The 25,264-nt window shown below is 44.3% G+C and overlaps 1 long non-coding RNA gene across 1 annotated transcript; it reads right to left on the bottom strand.

Moving 5' to 3' along the window:
* Nucleotides 1–1,797: 1,797 nt before the first annotated feature.
* LOC137619758 (uncharacterized) lies at nt 1,798–24,972 on the bottom strand. The gene is made up of 4 exons (XR_011039977.1): nt 24,843–24,972; nt 20,109–20,382; nt 12,337–12,472; nt 1,798–3,411 (listed from the first exon to the last, which is right to left on the bottom strand). It is a non-coding gene; the product is annotated as an uncharacterized lncRNA (long non-coding RNA).
* Between the last annotated feature and the right edge of the window lie 292 nt (nt 24,973–25,264).

Below are 25,264 nucleotides of genomic sequence, written 5' to 3'. Positions count from 1 at the left end.
CCCTGACGACTGTAGCCAGTATTTGTATAAAGGCAATTCAATACAGTTAGTACAGTTAATTGCACCAACATAAAGTAGCTTTTGGGAGAGAGACTAACATTAATGGGAAAACTGAAAAAGGAACCAAAGAAAAAATTTGTAAGCAGTTTCATAAGGAGCGTGGCATTGTACGATTCTGAAACATAGAATTTAAAAGCAGCAGACAGGAAACATCTGGAAGCATTTGAAATGTGGATATGGAGAAGGATTATTATCATTAGCAAAGCTACAGCTATAGTTGGAAAAGACAGATGCTATAAGCCCAAGGGCTCCAATAAGGAAAATAGCCCAATGAGGAAAGGAAATAATGAAATAAACAAACAATATGAGAAAAAATTAGCAATAAAATATCTTAAAAACAGTAACACCAAAACAGATATGTCATATATAAATGATAAAAATTACTCCTGTCAGCCTGTTCAACATAAAAAACATGTGTTGCAGCTTTGAAAGCTGAAAATAAGTTGGAGAGATCACAAGACAAATGAAGAGGTAATAAGAATAGTTGGAGGAGAGAAATCCCTAATCACAACACTAAACAGAAGGCAGACAAACTGGATAGGAAACATTTTAAGATAGGTTACTGAAGGACATTATGGAAGGTAAATTCGAAGGACGAAGACCCAGAGAAAGGAGAAGAAAGTCAATGCCACATGACCTGAAGGGAGGGAGAATGCACCATGAGCTAAAAGAGGTGGCCATGAACAGAGGATTACGGAGGGGGAATAATCCATGAAAGGACCTCCCGGAGAGCAGAACACTATAGTAGTCTACTGCCACAAATGAAGTAGTGTTGACCAAGAAAAAAATATTCAACTGAAGTATTAAGTTAAGAGTACCAGTTGATACACAAAGTCCTTAACTAACATTCTCAAACTTTTGGAATGTAAATTCAGGGAAGCAACCATTCCCTTGGGTCAGTAATGGGGATAAGAAGGCTATTCAAGAACACTGTTCAGTACAGAGGGGCAATGAAAAATCCCCCGCCAGATTTATCATGAAAGGCCAACTTACAGACTCACAAACATTCGGTTAAACAAAAACAAATCCAATTGAAAACTACAAACATCGGCTATAATTAATACTTAGTTTATTAATTTAATAACCTAAAATGTAAGTAAGATGGAGATTATGTGGCAAATTACATATTGAAATGAGAATCTAAAGCACATTAGCCAGGGGAAACTTGGAGGGAAGTTGGGGCCATTAAGATGGCTAACTGCAGATGGAATAAATGTCAAGGGAATCATTGAAATATATAAAAATACTGTACTATAATAAAACAATATCTTCAATACAGTAAGTAAAATGACATTTGTAATAACCTGATATTTATTTCATATGAAAGCTATTTATTTGTTGACTTTTGTAGCTGGAAATCATAGGTATGGGATTTAGGTTAAGCATACCCTAAGGCAAAAATCTAACAAAATTCAACTTACGAACAGCTTCTTGGACCAAATTATGTTTGTGATTGAGGACCTTCTCTTGAAGTTTAGACTTAAGTGCAAAAAAGTAGGTAGGAAGTGGAAACAAAGTTGAAGTAGGTTATAAAAGAAAAAAAGGAGGCACTTTTACTTCGTAATGCGTTTGATATTGGGATTGCCTTTTCTATGTCAAACTATAACAGCAGTCCCCAAAAGTTCAACACCTCGAATAGTCTATTTTAAAATTTCTAATGATTCTCATTTAGACTAAGACTTTTGAGTATACAGTACCTACACCCTTCAAGAAAAAACCCAAAAGCCTTCTGGGGATGTAAAAGAATGCAAATAATGGCCTCCATTCAAAAACTTGAGTGATTTGAAATATAAAATGAAGGTCTTAAAAACTGCCATCAGGTTTTTAGCAAAGCAAAGGTATGTTCATGAAAAGCAAATATTAGCCATAATCACTTCATCTAGGCAAGTGAAACGTTCCTGAACCACTCCAGTGGATATGCACCCAAAAGCAAGGCAATTTACATGAAAAATCTCTTCCACTTTCTGTCAATGCCTATGTTTTTGCTGCATGGAGTACTAGAACTACAGGTTTTACATAATATAAAACATTTTATAAGTATGTGACTTGAGGATGCCAAGATTCATAACTGGTATACAGTGAAGATTAAATCACAAACATATATTGTGGAAGTGGCATCAATTAGCAGTAAAAACCACCAAGAACTCGAAGATCGAGATGTTCTGGATGGGACGACAGCGAATATATTCAAAACAGTAATTGTGGAGGTTATTGGAAAAGACCTGAGGAAAGGGTCAATAGACGAAGACCTGGTTACGATAAGATGTCCTCATAAGTTGCATTATGAAGTCAAATTGAAAGGCGGGACGGCAACATGAAAACTAATACAATATCAGTCCGTGCGTAATGATGGTCAAGAACTGACAAAGAAAGATTCATAATGGCCCTGTAAAAACACTGGAATCTCTATAAAAGGCTAATTATCCATTAATAACATATTTCCTTTATGTGCAGTTACATGGGGTCTTTCAGACCCAATTATTAATCTTCATAAACAGTACACCTCTATAGAACAAGCAAAAAACCCAGACAAGGAGAGACATATATTGTAAACATTAAAAGTAATTCCAGCAAAAAAATGACTTTTGATTGGGTGACAGTAGCACAAACCAAACAAATAGACAAAGGCAAACTCCATAAGTCTTCCTCTTTTTAAGTTTTAAAGTAGTTAATAAGGCAAATGTCAGAACATGAGGATTACTCACAAAGCGATATCATGACTACTTTGACGACCTTTTCTTAAAATTAAGCTCCAACCTCTTCTCTATTATAGTGCCAAATCTGATAGAAAATATTCAAGAAATTTAATAGATTTTGGAACAGATAAGACATCAAACTGACTGAACAAAGTTACACAACTTTCAATGAAGAGGGACAAAGGTACTAATTCTTGGGAAAAAAAAAATATATATATATGTATTTTCTAAAATATAAAAGTTATACATGGAATATTACAAATAACAAATTTTGACAAAACACAAATTACCCTTACATTACCCAAGTGAGGATAGAAAAGCAAAAATTATATTTTATTGAACAAATAAAATATGTGAAAATAAAATGTGAAAATAAAATCTAATTCTTACCAGAAAACATGCCTATCATTTTACAATACAGTGCTGTGGAAATTCATTGAAAAAATAAAAGGAAAATATATTTGAGACTATTAACAGGTACCAGTACTTTGAATCATTTTTTGTATGAGGGTAATATGTATACAGGTACCTTAAACAAGTTTCTTATTTGCTTGATCTTCCCTTCTCTAAATAGGCCCTCTTCCAGGCTACCGTCAAAACAACCACCGTTTCCTACATTCGCTTACATGTGTTATTTACTAGACGCATTATGATGCTGCAGCCAGAATTTTGAAACATCATAAAAAAAATCATAATATACAGTACCATCAAATTGAATTCCCTAGTAAATAAACAACTCAAAATATTACACTACTTTCACAAAATTATCTACCACACATTCTTTTCTTTATGAAAAATAGTACAATTCTTCTGCACCAATAGATCGGCAGCATAATCCATAAAATTTAACTCAATGAAAAGCTTTTATTCACAACCATAAACTCTATCTAATTCTTGTCAGCTTCCAAATTACCTTCATACACCATCAATTCTTTCAAATATGATTACTTATTCACTGTAACACATTTAAAAAAAAACAAGGTTAAGGGGTCAAGTTAAAGCAAACCGAGAAGTCTTTAGGTGATATCAGAATCTAAAGGGGTTACCATTTTCAAATGGTTAAGGTTATTTTGACACTCATCCTCTTTCTTCTTCAATTCATTCCCATTAAAATAACTACTGTATAGACGAAACACTAACCATTTCAATACTTATCTAGGATTCCCATGCAGTGGTATTCTTTTTAAAAAGGAATAGATTCAACTGAAAATATTACAATCATTTTTTAATTTTGTATGAAAGTCCTAGGTGACAGGAGACGACGTGAGAGAGGCAAAAGAGCATGTTAGGAATAGAAACGAATGGCGAGCGATTGCGACGCTCTTCCAATAGGCCCTGCTGCTACCTCGGGTCACCTTGGTGACTACTAAGGTGGCAACAGTGAGACAGTCGGCATATGCAGCTTCCTTTTGTGGGGGAAGATAGGGGAGGGTGGTCTGTGGCACCCTAGCAGTACCAACCAAACTTGGCCGAGTCCCTCGTCAAGCAAAAAGGAACAATGAAAAAAAATCCCCTTTTATCTCCTTTTTTTGTCAGCTTCCTCCCAAATTTCAGGGAAAGTGCCATGGTAGATAGATAGACGAAAGCCCTATTTCAATCAATCTACCTAGGATTCCTATGCCAACTACCACATTACCATAGAATATGGGACAATGATAATCAAGAAGATATAACTAAATTCATAAACACCTCTTCAAGGCACATCAAGATTAATCCATCATTATATGGATATAATAATGAAATAGATGGTAACATTCTCTGAATACATTGGCATAGAGAGAAAAGTAACCAAACAGTTGCAACAATCAACATAACCAAAACCATATGCAAGGAACGGCTAAAGATATGAAGTTCTCCATTACGGAGGGTACCTCTTGAAAGATATAAACCATCTTAAACCAGTCAATCATCATTCCAACCTCTTAAAACTAATATTTATTATATCCAAGGGACCAACATTCACCAAAATCATAATCGACTTCTCACAATGACTGATTCTGTATGGATCAGAAACACACTTTAAGACAAAAAGAGGACAAAGCTTGAGAAAACAGAGATGGGAATGCTAAGGTAGATTATGGGAATATCACTACTCTAAAGATTGGAAAATGATGAAATACGACAAATTCGTAGATAATTTGTATTTTTCCTAACTATACAAACCTTAGGTATTTAATAGGGGCATTACTTTCGGCGTAGCTGAAATGACGAGCCATTAAAATTTAACGAGGGTTAACTACCCCATACCACTGGTTACCGGGGGCAGGGGAGGGTAGCTTGCTACTGGCTGCCCCTCACACACCTGTGCTTGAGCTCACTTTGCTTGGAGGAAGGATTTCAAGGGGGATAGGGCTGGCGGGCAAGTTTGGTTTAATAGCTAAGGTTTGTATAGTTAGGAAAAATACAAATTATCTACGAATTTGTCATTTGTTCCGTAACTGGAATACAAACCACACTATTTAATAGGGGTGACTCACCCATTAGGAAGGGTGAACGTCCATCCCAGTCTGGCATTTTGGCTTCACCCGGGGGCTCGTTATTCGAGTGTATAAGCACCCAAGAAATAAAGAGCCCCTGCACCTCGCTAGAACCTTGTTACGCAAGGACTGCGGCCTACGCAAGCTGTGTGTGAAGGTATGAAGAAGTGTGACTTGTCCTAGGAAGTTGTTCTGAAGTTCTTTAGAAGGAAACTTGTAGACTAGGACTTTCCCAATACCACCTCGTCAGGGTATGGGGGACGTAACAGTATTAACTTAATACTACGAACACAAGGGAGCATGGTTTACCTGCAGTGGTTTGAGGTCAGCTATGCAGAGAACCCAGGATGCTGCTTTCCCCAAGAGAGGGGATGATGAAGAAAAGAATAAGGGCCAGTCAAACCTTTCCATTCATGCAGACTAAAACTGGGTAACATTGCCCTCAACCTTCTCTACTTGTCAAATAAGGAGCTTGAGGTTTTAAACCAGCTGCTGTGCAGCCACCACAGGGCCGATAGAGAACGTATCGAGCCTCCTGTGGGTCACGTCTTTCAGGTAGTGGGCTGTGAACGTTGTTTGACACTTCCACACCCCCGCTTGCAGAACCTGCTTCACAGAGAAATTTCTTTTGAAGGCCAGGGACGAAGCTATGCCCCTGACATCATGTGCTCTAGGGCGACGTGATGGAAGAGGATCTGGATTCAAGGCCAGATCAATGACCCTACGAATCCATGCAGAGATGGTGTTCTTGGTGACCCTCCTCTTAGTCCTTCCTGTGCTGAAGAATAATGCTGGCACATGAGGACGGACTGCAGCTGTTCTTTTAAGGTAGAGCCTCAAACTCCTTACTGGGCAATAGTAAGAGATGGTCTGGGTCATCTGTTACAAAACAGAGATTAGAAATCTGGAAGGAGTCGAATCGAGGATCTGCTACTCCAGGATTCTGAGTCTTAGCAATAAACTCAGGGACGAAGCTGAAAGTTACCTCCCCCCATCCCCTTGAATGGGCGATGTCATACTAGAGACCATGAAGTTCGCTAACACGCTAGGCCGAAACCAAAGCTAGCAGGAACACCGCCTTCCAGGTTAGGTGGCGATCTGATGCCTGACGTAATGGTTCATAGGGAGGTCTCTTAAGAGACCTGAGAACTCGAACCCCGTTCCAAGGGGGAGGTCTCACTTCCGACTGAGGGCAGGTAAGTTCATAACTACGTATGAGTAGAGAAAGTTCTAGCGATGAGGAAATGTCCATTCCTTTCAGCCTGAAGGCTACTTAAGGCTGAGCGATAGCCTTTCACTGCCAAGACTGAAAAGCGCATTTCTTCACGCAAATACACAAGGAACTCCGCTATTGTTGGAATAGTGGCATCGAGTGGAGAGATACCCCTTCCACGACACCAATCACAGAAGACTTTCCACTTTGCCTGCTAGACTGCTGAAGATGACTTTCGCAGGTGTCCAGACATCCTGACAGCAACTTGCTGCGAAAATCCTCTCTCAGGGAGGAGATGCTGGATAGTCTCCAGGCGTGAAGTCGTAGCGAAGCTACGGCTTTGTGGAAGATGTTGGCATGTGGTTGCTTGAGAAGATTGTGTCGTGGAAGGAGCTCTCTTGGTAGCTCCGTTAGGAGTTGCAGAAGGTCCGGGAACCATTCCGCGTGATGCCATAGCGGAGCTATGAGGGTCATTGAGAGATTGACCAATGTTCCAGTCTTGTTGAGTGTCCTCTTCATCAGACAGAATGGGGAAAGGCGTAAATGTTGATGTTGTTCCACCGTTGTTGGAATGTATCTTGCCAGAGAGCCTTGGGCTCAGGGACTGGGGAGCAGTACAGCGGGAGCCTGAAGCTCAGGGCCGTTGTAAACAGATCCACCGTCAGGGAACCCCACAAAGTCAGGACTTTGTTGGCTACTAGATGATCCAAAGACCACTCAGTACTCACTATCTGAGACGCTCTGCTCAGGTTGTCCGCAAGCACATTACTTTTGCTGGGAATGAAAGGAGCTAATAGGGTCACCGAGTTGAATTATGCCCATCTCACTATTTTTACTGTCAGATGGGATAGGGGCTGCAAAAAACTACCACCTTGCTTGTTGATGTAAGCTACTATTGTGGTGTTGTCACTCATTACCACCCCTGAATGGCCCGCCAGGAACTGCTGGACCTGTTGAAGGGCCAAAAAGGCAGCCTTCATCTCTAAGAGATTTATGTGCTGGTACTGTACTTTTCGAACTCTGACCACAGGCCGGAGGTCGAGCGGTGCAGCATGTGGGCCCCACCCCTTCTTTTGATGTATCTGAGAAGAGCATCAAGTCCTGGGGGAGGGACAAGAAGGTCGACACCCTTTAGTAGATTCTCGTCTGCCACCCACCACTCTAAGTCCGTCCGTTCTTCTGGTCCCATGAGATCGCAATGTCCGGGGAATCGAAGGCCTGATCCCAGTTGGACTTTAGCCATTATTGGAGAGATCGTATCCTCTCAGGCAGGCGTTGAGAACTAGATGGGCCACGGATGATAGGTGCCCAAGGAGATATAACCACCTTTGGGGTGGGAGTTCTAGTATGAGGAAAGGTCTTGCAACCTTCCTCAGCTTCACTACCCTCTCGTGTGATGGGAAGGCTTTGTGAAGATTGGTGTCTATCATCATTCCTAAGTATACCAGTCGTTAAGAGGGAAGCAGAGATGACTTCTTGGGGTTAACCAAGATTCCCAGATCTTGGCAAAGTCCCAGAAGTTTGTAACTGTGCTGAAGAAAGGGCGCCACCGATTCTGCTACACGCAGCCACACTTCCAGATAGCATAGGAGACGGATGCTGATTCTGTGAGCCCAAAATGACACTAGGGTGAACACTCTCGTGAAAACGTGAGGTGCTGTGGAAAGACCGAAGCACATTACCTTGAACCGGTATTTCTTGTTGTCTAGTGTGATTTTGAGATACTTCTTTGAAGACGGATGGATTGGGATCTGGGAGTATGCGTCCTTTAGATCTAGGGTGCACATGAAGTCCTGTGGTCTTCTTACCCCTTGTCTGACTTATAATAAATTATATTTTTTTCTTTTTTCGTGTGACAACGCAATCTAGAGGAGGGGCCTCTTTCTGATGTTAAAATGAGAATGTAGAGATAGGTAATATTGTTTTACAATCCCTTTGATCCTAACTGAAATGACCTGTCAAATTGCATTTGAATTCAGCCCAAATATTTACACTTATGTTGGTCTTTATTTCTACTTGTATATGTAGATTAAATATTTAGAGGATTGATTCCAAAGAGGTTCGGTATAAAGAAATTTATCTCTCCTGGTTTTGTAGACCTGTATTTTCACAAATATGAAATTTGTTTTTCTCTCTCAATTATTTGAATAAACTTTTTTTAATACTACTGTATTTCAATGCACTTCCTCACCTATAATATTCCCCGTTCCAGCCTGAAGTTTGTTTTTCTTAGTAACATTTTTTTTCTCTCCTAATATTTGTAATGTTCAAATAACTTGAAATATAATGAGGAAACCTGCTACCTAAAAAGCATATTGCTCTTATTTAGAACTCCATGCATAGCACTGCAAAGAGAGACGGGGAACCCAAGAAAAGATAATAGGGAAATTTGAGGTTCTAGCTGGGTCCCCTTGCCTAGTATAAAAAAATTGAGGGGTGGTGCCCATTGCCCAGCTCTCTTGATTGTTTACCTTTTGCCCAGATTTATGGGTATTCCATCATATCATCTTTTTGTTTAGTGAATGTTGGAGTGTGGTTGGCATTCAGACACTAGGCAGTCTGGCAGTCTGCGTGCTACATCTGGCCACAGTCCGCAAACCACTAAACCGTATCCGGGCCGAACGAGGTTTGTTTAACAAACTTGTTCAGAGCTGAGAAGTCGATGACTGGTCTCAAGCCTCCAGACCCCTTTTCACATAAACGAGTCGACTGGAAAGGCCTGGGGAGTCACCCAGGAATTTTTAGAGAGTGCCCTTCTCCAACATGTTCTGGACTTCAGCCCGAAGACCCAGCTTCTTTGCAGATCCCTTTGCATAGGAGCTAGTTGACACTAGAGTCTTGATCAGTGGAGGGAGAGATTGACTGAACGGGACGCGATACCCTGAACTAATCACGGAGACTATCCAGGGTTCGGCCCCAAGCTGCATCCAGCTCTTCCAGCAGCAATGCAGGCATTCCCCCACTGGTGGACAAGCAGGGGAATCACATAGCATTTGCGGCCACGGCCGACTCCTCTAGGATACTTCCCTCCACAGGACGACTTGGAGCCTTGTTTGACTTGACAGGAAAGGGGCTTTTAGACACCTTGTTGTCTGTTGCCGCAGTCCTGTTCAGCGTTGGTTTCTGTTGTTTCGTCTGCGGGAGAGAACGTAGTCCGTAGGGGCGGGATGTCAAGGTCCTATGGAGGAGGGAGTCCTGGTAGGACTTCCTCCATCTCTCCGCAGCTCGCTCGACACCCCCCAGCTTGAACAAAGAGGAACCCTTCAGGGACGAGTTTTGGAATTTTGCTATCTCGCAGTTTGGGACTTGGAAATGGAATCTCTCGATTATTGCATCTCTACACCATAAGATGGTGTTTGCCCACAAGTTCACTACTTGGTGGGCAATGAACTCAATAGTCCGAATACCCGACAGGAAGAAAGTCTCCATCGCTTTCCGGGAGCCTCCTTTGGAAAAACCCTTTGTTTGCACCAGGTTTCTCACTGATCCCAACCATAGATCCAGCCAAAAAGTAGCCTGCATGGCATACTTCGCAACTTTCTCTTTGTTTAGAATTTCCGAAGCTGAGAAGTAAACTTGAACCCCGAAGAGTCTCTCTAGAGAGATCCCCTTCGTAAGTTCCTCTAAGCAATGGTGAAGAGGAGCCGGGAGACACTCGTCAAGGACCTCTTAAAAATTTCTCTGCTGGACACTCAGATGTCGCAGTAGTTTTAAGGATGAGGCTGATCGAAGAGAGCTAGAGGACTCGGAGAGCAGGGCAGACACCTTCCGCCGGGCATTCTTCAGTCCCTGAGACCAGGGCAAGGCTTCGCTGTTCTTGGGGGCTTCCGAGTGCCAAAGACGTGGTCCAAGACCATGACCTTGCCCTCCTGAGGAGCCCTCAATGGGTCTACCAACCCATTGAGTGAACTCATGCAAGCTATAACCTGCCGGATGCCATGTTCTGACTCTTTCTGTTCAGCTTCTGAAGAAGGACTGGCAGCCGAATCGTTGTCTTCCACGCACGAGACATCACCTCGGGGTGGGTTGTGGTCGTTATCGAAGTGGTCAAATGTAGACTGCTTGACCCACTCTGCAGGTCTTGTAATCCCCAATGAGGACTTTGGCAGAGTTTTTGAATCCTTACTCTTTCCTCGGAGGGAAGAAAGTCTCTAGCACAGGAGGTTTGGATGGAACGACCTTCTATCGGTCACCCGTAGGGAGAAGGATGGACTCTTCCACTGGTTTCGAGACTACTCTGTGGTCTCGTGGGACTTCCTCAATGAGCAAAGGACAGAAAGAGTCACATAAGGACTCTTCCCTGAGAGAGAGAACTCTGACTGAATCGATGAGTGAGGAGCAGGAGGGTGAGGAGAAGTGGGCATGGCAACACTTGACCTCCCCTTGGACGACCTGACGCGGGTCAGCTTGACCCTACAAGCTACTTCATCAGGGACTCCTCTTTTCCGCTTCAGGGGAGAAGAAGAAACCAAAGTTTCTTGACGGGGAGGGACAGTGGATCTTCACCGTGAGTCTGAAAATGTAGAGAAAGATTCTTCCAGGGGAATCCTGGGAGTTCCCGAAGGATAAGCAGGTGGGATACCTGCCGTAAAGGCTTGGGTTACTGCCCTAACCAAGGTTCCAAACTCAATATTTTGGAACAGAGATAACCTCAAACTATGAATAAAAAACTCAAAATCATAATGTATTGATATAAAGAGAACAACAAACTATGAATAAAACAGGATCTTGCAATTCACGGCTGCGGACCGACTGTGGCACTGTCGGAAAGTTACCCTATATAGAACGACGAAGAGGGACCCCACAAGGGAGCCTTATCTGACATCCAGGAGGAGTTAGAGGGAGGATGCGGAGCTGCAGTCTCCTTCCGAGCAACAGGAATCGACCGTGAAGGTGGTCTCTTCGGAATCTTGAATTCCTGCAGCTTGCTTTTTTCCGCTCTCCCAGGCGAGCGTGATGTTCCGCATTTGCGGAGAGGAGAACGAGGCAACGGTGAACGATGGGGAGGAGACTTTTGTCTCTCAGGTGGGAGTTCCAGAGCTCGAGGAGGAGAAGGTCTTGCAGGCCTCTCTTCCCACAATCGACGACGCTCAAATCAGCGCTGGAGATCTAACGAACGTTGGCACCTATCGGGAGGCTGGTTTTTGGAGCCGATGTGCTATAGTAGCCCAGTCATGAACATCCGTCTGTTGGCGATAATCTGAGCGATCAGTGCATCGGCGAGAGGTGAGGAGCGCACGTCTGGCGACGTTTGCTTTCCTCTTTTGGAGAGCGACGAGTCGTCGGGGAACGACAGGAAAGAGACAGGTGTGCAGCCAAAGGCTGCTGACTTGCTAAACAACGAGCCCAGGGCAGGTACGCATGGCTGGCAGGGAAGGCACACACAAACTGAAAAGAAAAAACAAAAAAGTGATCTGTAATGGCTGTCCAAATTGGTGAGGAGGAGGAGCAGTGACAACCGTTCTCCCTCCGAGCCAAAAGCAGAGCAAAGTACAGTCGCAGGTGTGTAGTTGAGAGAGGAAGATACTAACGCCCCCATCCCTCCGCTACTTTTGGTATCATGTGCAGTATCCTGTGCTCTGTAGATGGCAAAAGCACTTATCTTAGGCCTTTAACTGCAGAGCCTTCCTATTTCTACTTCATCATTTGTTCCCTTTGTTTTCTTCCTACTTGTCTGTCAAACTCTTTCATAATTACCTGGCTCCAAAACTCCAATTTTCAACAATTCCTATAAGTCTACAATTCTATTGGCTTTTCCTTTCAGCTTTGCCGAAAGTAATACCCCTATAAATCACTATAAATAGCGTTGGGTTGTATTCCAGTTACGGAACCATTGTCATTTGTTCCAGTGCAGCATACAAACCTTCCGTTCTTCACATAGGAGACTCACCTTAAGGTGGGTTGAAGACCTCAAACCAACTGGCTGGCTACTGTCCCAGGATGACCTCATGTGCTTCATACGAGCTCCTCAAGAGGCAGCCTGACACCTCGTTTTCCTCGTAGGATGACAGCCTGGGCAATCAGTGCTGGAAGGAGTAAAAGATTTCAATGGGAGGTGAATAGATAAGTACACAGTAGGGGTGAGCCCGTTCACAATCTATACATTGCCCGACTCCAACTTGTTTGAAGAACGGGGACATGATAAATATGAAAAAATTTCCAAGTAATTTGTATTTTTCCTAACAATATGACAAATTCGAAGATAATTTGTATTTTTCCTAACCATACAAACCTTAGCTATTTACATAGGGTATTACTTTCGGCGTAGCTGAAATGGTGAGCCATTAGATTTTTAACGAGGGTTAACTATCCCCTCGCTAGTTAGCAAGGGGGTAGGGGAGGGGTAGCTAGCTACCCCTCCCCCCTCACACACCGGTGAACTGATTCACTTCGCTTAGAGGTAGGACTTCACGGGGGACAGGGCTGGCGGGCAAGTATGAGTAAATAGCTAAGGTTTGTATGGTTAGGAAAAATACAAATTATCTCCGAATTTGTCATTTGTTCCGTAACCGAAATACAAACCACGCTATTTACATTGGGTGACTTACCCCTTAGGTAGGGTGGTAAGTCCCAGCCTTACTGGCTTTGGCTTTGCTCGGGGACTCAGAATCCGAGTGTGTAGCACTCGAGATAAGGAGTCCCTACACCTCGCAAGTTCCTTGCTCCGCAAGGAACGTGCGGCCTACATAAGCTTGTGTGTGAAGGAATGAAGTGTGACTCGTCCTAGGAAGTCGACCTGAAGTCCTTTAGATGGAATTCTAGGCTAGGACGTTCCCAATACCAACTCGTCAGGGTATGGGGGACGCGACAGTATTATCTAATACTAGGAACACAAGGAAGCATGGTTTACCTGCAGTGGTTTGAGGTCAGCTATGCAGCTTTCCCCAAGAGAAGGGAGGATGAAGAAAAGAGTAAGGGCCAGGCATACTTTTTCATTCATGCGGACTAAAACCGGGTAACAATGCCCTCAACCTTCTGCTACTTGTCCATTAAGGAGCCTGAGGTTAGACCAGCTGTTGTGTAGCCACCACAGGGCCGATAGAGAACGTATCGTGCCTCCTGTGGTTCACGTCCTGCAGGTAGTGGGCTGTGAAGGTCGTCTGACGCTTTCACACTCCTGCTTATAGAACCTGCGTCACTGAGAAGTTCTTCTTGAAGGCCAGCTACGCCCCTGACATCATGCGCTCTAAGGCGACATGATGGAGGAGGGTCAGGATTCAGGGACAGATGGATCGCCCTATGAATCTATGCAGAGATGGTATTCTTGGTGACCCTCCTCTTTGTTCTCCCAGTGCTCACAAACAAAGCTTGCACTTGGGGACAAATGCAGCCGTTCTTTGAGACAACCTCGGACTACTTACTGGACACAGTAGGGGAAGGTCTGGGTCATCTGTTACAGAACGAAGACTCGAAATCCGGAAAGAGTCGAATCGAAGATCCAGCACTCCCGGATTCTGTGTCTTAGCCACAAACTCAGAGATGAATATGAACGTTACCTCCCCTCATCCCCTTGCATGGGCGATGTCAACGAGATACCATGAAGTTCACTGACTCGCTTGGCCGAGGCCAATGCTAGTAGGAACACCGCCTTCTAAGTTAGGTGGTGATCTGAAGCCTGGCGAAATGGTTCGTAGGGAGGTCTCTTAAGAGGCCTGAGAACTCGAACCATATTCCATGGAGGAGGTCTCACTTCCGACTGAGGGCAGGTAAGATCATATCTTCGTCTGAGTAGGGAAAGTTCCAGCGAGGAAGAAATATCCACTCCTTTGAGCCTGAAGGCTAGACTTAAGGCTGAGCGATAGCCTTTCATTGCCAAGACTGAAAGGCGCATTCTTCGCGCAAATATGCAAAGAACTCCGCTATTGCTGGAATAGTGGTATCGAGTGGAGAGATACCCCTCATGACTCCAACCACAGGAACTCGCCACTTTGCCTGGTAGACCCCTGCGGATGATCTACGCAGGTGTCCAGACATCCCGTTCGCAACTCGTTGCGACACTCCTCTCTTAGCGAGGAGGTGCTGGATAGTCTCCAGGCTTGAAGTGGAAGCGAAGCTACGGCTTTGTGAAAGATGTTGGCATGTGGCTGTTTGAGTAGGTTGTGCCGTAGAGGGAGTTCTCTCGGAAGTTCCGTTAAGAATTGCGGAAGGTCCGGAAACCATTCGGCGTGATGAGCCACAAAAGGGTCATCGAGAGATTGACCGATATTCTGGTCTTGTTGAGCATCCTCCTCATCAAACAGAACGAGGGAAAAGCTTACACGTCGAAGCTGTCCCACCGTTGTTGGGAGGCATCTTGCCAGAGTGCCTTGGGATCTGGGACTGGGGGGGCAATACAGCGGGAGCTTGAAGGTCAGCGCTGTAGCGAACCGATCCACAGTCGGGTAACCCCACAAAGTCAGGACTTTGTTGGCTACTGGAAGATCCGAGGACCACCCGGTACTCATTATCTGAGAAGCTCTGCTTCGACCGTCGGCAAGTACATTCCCTTTGTCTGGGATGAAGCGAGCCGATAGAGGAATCGAGTGGACTTCGGTCTATCTCAGTACAGTATCTCTACTGAGAGATGGGATAGCTGTTTGAAAAGGTACCTCCTTCCTTGTTGATTTAAGCCACTACTGTGGTGAAGTAGCTCATCACACCACAGAGTGATCTGCCAGGTCCTTGTTGGAACTGTTGAAGGGCCAGGTAGACGGCCTTCATCTCTAGCAGATTTATATGGAGGCACTTTTCCGATTCTGACCAACACACAGAACGCCCCCCCCCCCCCTTCCTTTGAGGTGTCCGAAAACAGCATCCAAACCGGAGGAAGGAACGAGAAGATCCATTTTCCTTCGTAGGTTCTCGCATGTCACTCACCACTGGCGATTCGTCCGTTCCGCAGGATCCATAGGGATCATGGGGTCCGGGGAATCGCAGTCTTGATTCCACCAGGACCTGAGTCGCCCCTGGAGAGACCTCATTCTGAGGCGACCGTAGAGAACTAGACGAGCCAAGGGTGAAAGGTGACCGAGGAGACGTAACCACGATTGGGTTGGCAGCTCTTCTCGTCTGAGGAAAGGGCTTGCGACTCTTCTCAGCCTTGCTATCCTGTCGTCTGATGGAAAGGCGTTATGGAGATTGGTGTCTATAGTCATGCCTAGGTGAACCAGTCATTGATTGGGCAGCAGAGCGAACTTCTCGACTTACCAAGATCCTTAGATCCTGGCAAAGTCGTAGAAGTTTGTCTCGGTGTCAAAGAAGGAATGACTCCGAGTCTGCTAGGATCAGGCAGTCATCCAGATAATGGAGGAGACGGAGGCCGATCCTGAGTGCCCATGATGAAATTAGGATGAACAGTCCGGTGGAACCATGTGGAGCTGTGGAGAGACCAAAACACGGCATCTTGAACTGGTACTCCTTTTAGTCTATGCTGAATCCTAAGTACTTCCTTGAAGACGCATGGACTGGGATCTGGAAGTACACGGCCTTCAGGTCCAGAATACACAAGAAGTCTAGCGGTTTACTGCCAGACTGACTGTGCCTGCGGTCTCCATGCTGACCGAAGTATGCTTTAATCTGGACCTCTGCCCACAGAGTTCGCCGCCTTGCTGATCCCATGACAAGGGTATTAAATGACACCGGATTCGTCCTCAGGGGAGGTGGAGGTGTTGTGAACAGGACGCGATATCCCTGACTGATTACGGAAATTGTCCAGGAAACGGCCCTGAGTTGCCGCAACCTGTCTGCGCAACCTTGTAGGTATCCCGCCACTGGTGGACATGCAGGGGAACTGGCAATCTTAGCGTTAGCGGCCTCGGCTGCTCCTTCTAGGATTCTTCCCTCCCCTGAGGGACTAATTGCCTTTCTTATCCTTGACTAGAAAGGGCTTAGGCCCCACTGCCTTAGCTGCCGTTGTTTTGGTGGGACGTAGTTGCTGAGGTGCTGGAGGTTTATAGGGCTTGAATGTCAAAGCCCCATATAGAAGGGAGTCTTGGTGACTTCCTACACCTCTCAGCCGCCTGCTTCACGTCCTTAGGCTCAAACAGGTTCTTTCTCATAGCGAAAGAATGTCTGACCCTGTAGATTTTGGTGCTAGGGGACTCCCGTTACTGTCTTGGAGTCCTTTGACTCCCTCCCGGGAGGGATGCAGGACTCCAACCACGACGGAGGCAGGCTCTTCTCCACCCTTATTCGAGAAGACTTTACCGCGCGAGGTGGGGTTTCCCTTAATGGTGTGATTGGGAAACGTCTCACCTCCCGTGACTCTTCTGAGGGCAGGAAAACTTTGTCCCAAGATGAGGGAAAAAAGTCTGAGGGGGGAGAGTGCCTGCCTCGAAGACTTACGAGGAGACAGCTACGACCTCGTAGAAGTTACCTCGTCCGAAACTCCTCTTTTCCTCATCGGGGGAGTGGATGTAGCCAAGGATTTGTGGCTCAACTCAGAGAGAACAGCTTATAAGCCTGTGCTATCGCTCTGATTAGAGTCCCAAACCAGGCTGCCAGCTGCGCTGTCAGACACTCCCTCTGGAGGGGAAATTGCCTGTAAAAAGATAAGGACGGCATGTCCCTGGGCCTTTCTGGAACCTTCCCCCCCACCGGCAAGCGCGCTGTTCTGTGCTTGGGGGGGGGGGGGAATGTGGCGATGGCGCCCTTACCGCGCGATGTCCGGCAGCCTCGCGCGGGGGAGGGTATTGGTGATTGCACTAGGGAGCGCGCTGGCGCGATGGGGAATACCCTGGGCTCGCGCGCGGGAGACTGCTGATAACGCTCACATGTGAGACTTCATAGAGTGCACAGGAATCATATTGATGTGCAGGATCAGAATGAAGCGCCCGTGTGGACCAGAATGTTGGAGCGTGCTGCATCGCGTAGGAGTTTGTTGGCATAGGCGCAAGACTATTGGTGCGCGCGTGTGAGACCATCGGTACCCGCGCGCGAAGAAGATCGTCAGCGATTGCGCGCGAAAGAAGATCGTCGGCGCTGGCGCGCGTAAGAAGATCATCGGCGCTTACGCGCGTACAAAGATCGTTGGCGTAAGAAGATCATCGGCGAGCACGCGCTAGTGTGCTAGGATGCAGAGTCAGCTGACAGGACGATCAGGAACTGGGATGTGTCCTTAAAAAGGGGCGGTCATCCCTCGATGAGGACCGTAGTCAGGACTGCTTCAGAGTCCAGAGCCGAAGTCCTTCGTTGCAGTGCAAGGTTGAGCTGGTAGATCAGTAGGTCAGCTGGCTCAACACTGGAAGATCTGCTTGATACTCCGAGGAAGGGTCTCTATGAGAGACCTTTCCCGCAAACGGGAGAGGTGCCCTTCGTAGAAGAGATTAGGAGACACTCGCAGGCTGAATCACTGATGAGCGCCTGTGCGCTATCTCAGGAAACTCCAATGATGTGCGCCGATGCGCAGGTGAACGTTGGCACTCAGTCCCTGGAACAGGATGTCCCTGGAACAGGATGTCTCTGGATGGATGTCTCTGGATGGCAGTCTCAGGAACAGCAGGAACAGCAGGCGAGCGCTTGCGTGCAATTGCGCGTTGCGCGCGCGAGCGCGCAGGAGAACGTTGGCGCGCAGGGGATACCTGGCGCTTAGGGAACTTACTCACAATGTGAGAAAGCCCCTTTTGCCCCGAAGGGACTGGTGCCCGTTGGATAACGGGGTGCGTGGGCGCCCACAGCGTAGGCAGCAAGGAACGGAGACGGCAGGTCTAGGAGATGCCTGGTCTAATCAGGAACAATCCTCCGAAGAGGGGTCTCTATGAGTGGCCTCTCTCGCGAACGAGAGAGGTGAACACTTCGTAGAAGAGACTTGAAGACACTGATGATGGCGCCCCTTAGGACCGTTGGATCAGCAAGCTGACCTATAAGGAGCAATCCTCCGAAGAGGAGTCCTTAAGAGTGGCATCCCTCGCGAACGAGAGAGTTCACCAGACTGAACCTGCAGCTGCTCACCCCTTTGAGCATATCTGCAGGTGTGCCCAGCCTCGCAACCGCTCAGCTCCTTGAGCATGGTTACAAGTGCGGTCGCTCAGCACCAAGAGCATAACTAGCTGAGGACCAGGAAAACCCATCCAGGAATATTAAGGTATGAGAAGTTCCCCCTCTGCAGGGGAAGGCTCTCACACCTGGGAAGGGAACCTCCCTCGGAAGGGAAGTTACCTATCCCTGGAGGTGAACCTCCTTAGCTGAAGAGCTGACAGTTGTTACGGGAGAACTTCTAGGAAAAGGGAACACGCCCATGACGACGTCCTTTGAGGGACGGCAGTGACAGCAGACTCCCCAGGCACAAACAGGACAGCTCTGCTTCGTTGGCACACTTTAGTCAAACGAAGAAAAACTGCATAGTTAACTGGGAAAAAAAATTTAATAATTATTTAACAGAGATTCCCCAGGGAGGAACTCCGAAGAGTAACCCCGAGGGAATAGCAAAACATAAGAAATAAAAATTAAGTATGCGCCCTCCTCCCCCAATGACATTCACGGGAGAAGGGGGAGGGCGGAGAGCTGTAACAAAAACAGAATTATAATTATGTAATTCATCTAAGAATGATCACAAATAGTAAGAACCACTGACCCCCGAAAGGAAGTGTTCTCCACAGAGAAGCTGAAAAGTTAAAAATACAATTAGATTTCATTAAAAATAATTGAGACAAATAAACGGAATAGCAACCCAACCCGCAACGGGAAAGGAGCTTCCGTAATAGTACATAGTAGTAGCATTAAGGGGTGAACGACCTCGAGTAGAGAGAGAGACCGTAGGTAAATTAAACTCCCACATTCCCTTCGCTGAGAATCCAAGTTCCCCGTAGGAAAGGAGGAACAGCGAAGATAATAGATGAAGGAAGAAAGTCCAGCGATGACGATTCCACACGGCGGCCGAGTTAACGGAAAAGCCGAAGGAAAAACCGATGGACCAAGAGGGAGAGGCCGTACCCCATGACGTGGAACCGTGGTGGCCTTGCACTACGCAGGTGACGTTGTCGTACAATACACACACAGCACAAACACTGAAACGAAAACTTACTACATTTCTATACACAAATATATACATAAACATAAAGAATGTTTATATATATATATATTACAAGTATAAGAAAAAGTAAGTAAAAAGACAAAAAGCATTAATGGCTGTCAAAGAGGCGAGGGTGAAAGCGGACACGTCCGATCACCACCCGAGCCAAAGTAAAAAGTGAGCTTACCACACAGGTGTGTGAGGGGGGGAGGGTAGCTAACTACCCTCCCTACCCCCCGCTAACTAGCGGTGGGGTAGTAAACCCTCGTTAGAATTTTAATGGCTCGTCCTTTCAGCTACGCCGAATAGAGTGGTTTGTATTCCAGTTACGGAACAAAGCCATATATTTGAGAGGTGGCAACAGTATGTCCGTACTGCTTGCGGCCAAAGTCAAAAGTGCTATTCCTCGACTGTCCGTAGTTATGACGACCTCATTAAATTTCAAGGGTCGTTCTAACATTACCGAGGTCACACCTATTAAGAGAATGATGGTTTGTATCAAGTGCAGGAATAGAGATTTCCTACATAGGCTAACTAACACAATACCATTCAAGGTATCAGACCTAAAGGAAGTTACAAATTTACATTCACCTTTAAAAAACTTGACCAAGAAATTAATCCTTTACATAATGAATCACAAGTGTGCTGTTCATAAGTATTCAAAGAAGTTTTACCTTTGCTAATGTAGAGTACTATATTTAATCAGTGGGGGAAAATCAGGATCTACTGGCGATCCTGCGTCTTTCCTTACACATCTCCCCGCCTGTGGAGTTGAGCGAGGAAATGAAGGAGCCTGGGAAGCATGAGAAAATCATCCTTCGAAATCCATCCCATAACAGCTGTTGATGAATAATCAACATAATGAAAGATATCTTCTTCTATACATCCTGATTTCAAAGCCATGTCCTTCCCCAGCCATTCTCCGCATACTTCAATGTTCATAGAGATCTGAAATATGAATAAAATTAGACACAAGCAATTCAGTTATGACTAATCATAATGTTGTTGTAATCAAAAGCAGCTTGCATCTATACTAAGTATTGCTCTAAGGCAAATACCTGAATCTAATCAAAGACTACTATACTGAAAGTAATTATTCATTATGACTGAAAATGACAAATTCGTAGATTAATTTGTATTTTTCCCTATTATAAACCTGGAGTTATTTATAAATGGATATTCTTTTGGCAAAGCTGGAAGGTAGCCAATTAGACTTTCTTGGTGTGAGGTGGCAACCCTACCCAGAGACTGGGTAGGGGGTGGCTAGGGGGGCAGCCGGGGGTACCAGCCATCTGTATATATACTTACGGAGTGGTGAACTAAAAATCTCAATTTTGAGTTACTATTAATCAAGCAGTGTTTTACAATATCTCGCTACTGTATATACTTAAGAAACAAATACGTAATCAATAAATCAAGTTAAAATGGAACTACAGTATAACGTCTTATCAATAAAATAAAAACATCAAATGGTACAGTAATTGATTATCAAACAATCTACCGTTACTGATCTATTAACAATTGGCCCCATAGTCCATGTCTTCCTTATTCACATCCATCACGAACACCCAAACTGATGAAGTACAGAATATTTTATTGCTTGTGAAGAATGACAGCGAGGGCAGTATTGAACGACGCACCGGAAGATAGGGTACATACTGACCACCTGGTGGCGAAGGACCCTGACGACGATCCCACGTATGCAAAGAAACATCTCGGTTCTCTTAAGAGCTCCGAGCGGTCCTGGGTGGTCATTGTTAAGTTCCCGGAGCGTGGACTGGTCACGCAGGGGAAGAATAGGTGACGGGCATCCTCGTTCAATACTTTGAGGGTGCTCGGGAGTGTTTATGGTAACCAGGCAATCAAGAGAAGAAAAATCATACTGCAATTATATGACCTTTCATGCAGTGGACAATCATTGATTCCAAAGCGAACAGCGTCCTTTGTTCCGACTGGCAATGTAAGACCAAGCATTGACAGCATGAATATACACTCTTGTATCATATACTGTGACACTTTTAACTGTATGTGTTGGTTCTTGTTTCTGCCTCTCGTGCAAGAGAAGAGAGATTGTTTGAGTATCCAGAACAAAGGAAATGAGCTAAGCCCTTGATCCCAACTGACTGTGCATATGCTCGGTACGGTAAAGAGCGTAAACCCTAGTACCGTGTACTGATACATCTTCCCTTCTCTCACATGTACGCAGAGAGAGATCGGTCTGAATCTCATGTGACTCCTGTCGATTGGTCTTCCTCGACTTCATTGGTGATGACTTCTTCTTCTTAGAAGTATCAGCATCTGAAGAATCTAATGAAGAAAAAGCATAGGAGGAAGAAGAATTAGATGAGGAAAAGCGCAAAGGCTTCTTCATGACAGCCTTCTCCTGAGTCGAGGTTTTGGAAACCAATAACGAAGCTCTCACAGAGGAAAAGGCCACAGCAGGTACCATGCCCTTCAGCGCCTCCAAAGATGGAGCGGAAGTTAGGAAGAAACCGCAAGAGCAGCCTCAGAGGTCATGAGGGTAGCAAAACCTCTCACCGACCAAGGAACACCAACTTCTTTAGGTTTAGGTTATTGACGTAGAAGGACTCGTAGCAAGGGGCTAACTGCAAACAGTTATACTCCTTGTAAAATGTACAAGGTTATCATATCAATGGCAGTATTGCACATCACAATGCTACACATATATAACTTTACCCAGAAACCGTTGCATATTCCTGTAATTTTCAGTTGAAGAAGTTAATTTATCTGGGTTTACCTGAAATCAACAATATACCTACAAAGTTACCCATTAATTCTAAGAAGGGAAAGTCAAAGTTTTGAGAGGCAGTAAGAGTACGTGTCTACTGCTCACGTCCGAAGCCAAAAGTGCTTGCCTTGCTAACTGAAAGGCGGAGGCTACTCAGCCACCTGCGGGTGGTTTTAACCACCTTCTGAAATAATAACGGCCATTTCAGCCGATGGTTTATATTTGTATAAGAAAAAAAGCTATACAAGCACCAGGACACAACTGTGACATGTACATAGTGTAAGAACAATATCGATATTATCTTTAAATAGTAAAAATAATACGCTATTCTTCCATTGATGCAACTTGCGCAGTGTTTTGTTCATAAAATTTCACAGCTGTATTACATTACAATTTAACTATATAGACAGTCCTCAACTTAAAAACATTTGGAAATTCAAGCACAAATACAACTGAAATCATAAATATCAGATGTTGTAACAAAAGCTTATAATGTAATAAAACAATATCATATAATTTATTGCAGTACGCAAAATGACATTTCCAATATGAAAGGGGACTACAGTATTTGTTGACTTTTGCAGATGAAAATTGTAGGCATGAGAGTTAGGTGAAACCTACACTATAGTCCATTTCTTTTAGCGATGCATATTTGCACCGACTCGCGGCGGTGCCCTTCTAGCTCGGAAAATTTTCCAGATCGGTGATTGGTTAGAATTATCTCGTCCAACCCATCAGCGATCAGGAAACTTTTCCGAGCTAAAAGGGCACCGCTGCGAGTCGGTGCAAATCTGCATCGCTAAAAGAAATTGACTATAGGACAAAATTTAGCAAACTTGACTTACAAACAGCTACTTGGAACCTATTCTGATGTTGGAGACTTTTTGTACATCAGAAATTAACTATACATGAAAATTTCATTGTCTACATAACGCAACCGCAAAAATAAATACTTTATCAACCAGGTTAAACACCAAAATACCCAAAATAATCCTGTCTGCCATTGGCGTCCCTCTCAAGCTGTAGGTTCGGTTCGGACCTATGCCTCTTAGCCGAAATTATGCCTGCGAGGACTCTACTAATCAAGCTATCAAGAGAGCTGCTAGATAAGGTTAGGCAACATAACCGAAGTCATGGCTGGAATAAACCGACTGAAAACTTGGCGAACTGACGAGAAACTTTGACGAGAAACTTAAGTGCATAAAAGTGGGCATGGAATTACATACAATTAAAACCAATGACCTCTGTCATGTCATTAATCACAACAATGGTATGGATGGGCAGACCCATTGGTACTAAAGATAAATAAGTGAGCAATGTAACAATGTAACGTAAAATCATGAAAAAAAGGCTATTAACCCTTTTACCCCCAATGACCTGGTACGTTTCACAAAACTCATCCCTTTAACCCCATGGACGTACCGATACGTCCTTGCAAAAAACTGCTATTTACATTTTTTTGCAAATTTTTGATAACTTTATGAGAAACTTCAGGCATTTTCCAAAAGAATGAGACCAACCTGACCTCTCTACGACAAAAATTAAGGCTGTTAGAGCAATTTAAAAAATATATATTGCAAAATGTGTTTGAAAAAAAAAAATGCCTAGGGGTTAAGGGTTGGAAAGTTCCAAATAGCCTGGGGGTAAAAGGCTATTAATCAACACGAAACCTCACCCCATTAGGATTGTCACTTATTCTTACAGATTTTTGAGTACTGGATATCTTTCCCCATGTACCATTCTGTAATAATACGTACAGGAGGCTGCTATCGTACATACATCCTGTATGGAGCCTTTGTATATCAGCGGCCAGTTCCTCCCGCGTGCCTAGTAGATGGGCACCAACAGACCTAAACTTCCCCACCTAACCTACAAGCCATATCCTTACCTACTTACCAAACAGGGGACTAACAACCCCCTGTGACCCCCATTACACTGACGTATTCTTAGTCGGCCGTCATCATACACACAGGTGGCTGCTATCATACATACACTCCCACAACTGCATGGTGCATCGGTAAAATATACTTGGCTTATGGAGAACGGGTAAAGAAATACAGTATTCAGCTGAATCGTGTGAGGATCAAGGTGTACTGTACAGTTTTTTACTGAACGGTGCATGGGTAAAGATATACAGTACTCAACTGAATGGAGTACAGATAAAAATATAGGAACTGGCCGCTGATATACAAAGGCTCCCCCCAATCGTGTATTGTATATCTTTACCGTTACACCATTCGGTTATAACTCACTGTAACCCAAGAATATTGCATCTTGTAGGGGAGCATCTCATCCCTTGACAAATGAGCCATTATAAAGGGTGCCCTTAATATAAGGCCACACGAAAATGTAGAAAAGGTTTTTTTATTTGTAAAGTCTGTCCCATATATTTCTATGATACCAACTACACTGGTAATACTTCTTATTTTCCTCATTAGGAATATTGTGGTACAGTAAATATTCTAACGAGTGATTTCTCATACGCTTATGTTTTATTGAATGTGGAAATTAGGGATAATCATTAACAAAACAGACGGAATTATGGCTCTTAAATTTCACACAAAATGCCAAATATACGCATTTAATTATTTCATTTACTTTTCAAGCATGTCCCTACGAATTACACAGGATGCTGAAAAGGGCATAAAATACTACTTACCACTAGTCATGTTGTTTATTCCATATATTATGGGTGTAAAATGCGACTTTTAAAGTTGAATTTAGCAGCCTGGAGGCTCCATCATCTCTTTGTTTACATTTCTCTTTGTTTACATTTATGGGCGTCGTCTGTTGAACAATAAACTGGTTTAGGTTGCGTTCTGTTTTATAATTGAGAGATTTTATACATATATTCATTGTATTATTCAAACTACTATTACTTATTTTAATATTTTAATATCTAAATCTACATTTTCCCAAATTATATTTATTTCATAGATCGTTTGTTATGTTTTGGTCTAATAATCTGTTTAGGTTCAGGTTCTGGTTCTGGTTCCTGGTGGCAATCTTTAAAATGAATCCCACAATTGATGACGTCACTAAAACGTATTACGGCCTTTATAAGAGCCTTTATTAGTTTAA

Source organism: Palaemon carinicauda, chromosome 26 (genome assembly GCF_036898095.1).
Source record: "Palaemon carinicauda isolate YSFRI2023 chromosome 26, ASM3689809v2, whole genome shotgun sequence".
Taxonomy (NCBI): Eukaryota; Metazoa; Arthropoda; class Malacostraca; order Decapoda; family Palaemonidae; genus Palaemon; species Palaemon carinicauda.
Note: the sequence above shows the minus strand (reverse complement) of the source record. Positions and strands in the feature narration are given on the sequence as shown.